Raw genomic sequence first — 778 nt, 5'->3', positions numbered from 1 at the left:
AAGCGAATACAATAGTCCGTCCCTATACCTTTTATTATTACTATTGTAATTTAATAAAGGAAGGACGGACTAAAAAAAAAGATCGATAAGCGCTTGTTTTTTAACAACCTGTTAAGCGATTAATTCTGGTAGGGGACGATTGTACAGGAAAATTGATGCGAGCCTCTGATATAGCATGCCATAATAAATGTTTTTAAATGGTGGGGGGGGGGGCTTTTGAAAAAAGATTTCCACATTTTTATGGACTTTTGAAGTTGCTGACTGCACATTGAGCTTTTCATGTGGAATGCTTTCTCTTTGGTGGAAAATTTGGTTTGTAGGTAACCTCGTTGATTGAGATTTACTGAAAATAATGAAAAGTAAGAAGTTAAACGAGTATAATGTCAAAGTGTAATTTCGAAGTTCGAACTCAATTTTAGTTCGTACACAACTGTCTTTTAGTCCGACTCTTGGAACAACCTGATTAAGCTGAAAATTTCGAAGGCAACCAATCAGATTGCTCAATCCAAGAGTCAAACATGAGTCTGATTGTGGCCCCAACCATACTTACAGGTCCTACAGTCTCATGTCATCACTATGATCCATTTTTGGATATTTCTCACTCATCTGGAAACTGGAACCTTGACACCTTGAATCTTGTACGGATGTTCAAAGTGCTTTTCAACATGGAACTTGAGCAAACAAAAACAAACTGGAGTCTAAAATAAAGTTCTTCAACCGGTGACAGTTTTGTCCCAATGTTCGTCCACAGCTATGATTAGCTTTTCAACCCCCCCCC

General features: G+C 37.8%; 1 long non-coding RNA gene across 1 annotated transcript; it reads right to left on the bottom strand.

Annotated features, from left to right (window-relative positions):
* Positions 1–296: 296 nt before the first annotated feature.
* LOC113473330 lies at positions 297–765 on the bottom strand. The gene is made up of 2 exons (XR_003395333.1): positions 551–765; positions 297–343 (listed from the first exon to the last, which is right to left on the bottom strand). It is a non-coding gene; the product is annotated as an uncharacterized LOC113473330 (long non-coding RNA).
* Between the last annotated feature and the right edge of the window lie 13 nt (positions 766–778).

Source organism: Diaphorina citri, unplaced genomic scaffold (assembly GCF_000475195.1).
Source record: "Diaphorina citri unplaced genomic scaffold, Diaci psyllid genome assembly version 1.1 scaffold24955, whole genome shotgun sequence".
NCBI lineage: Eukaryota > Metazoa > Arthropoda > Insecta > Hemiptera > Psyllidae > Diaphorina > Diaphorina citri.
The sequence above is the reverse complement of the archived record's forward strand: the minus strand, read 5'-3'. Positions and strand labels throughout refer to the sequence as shown.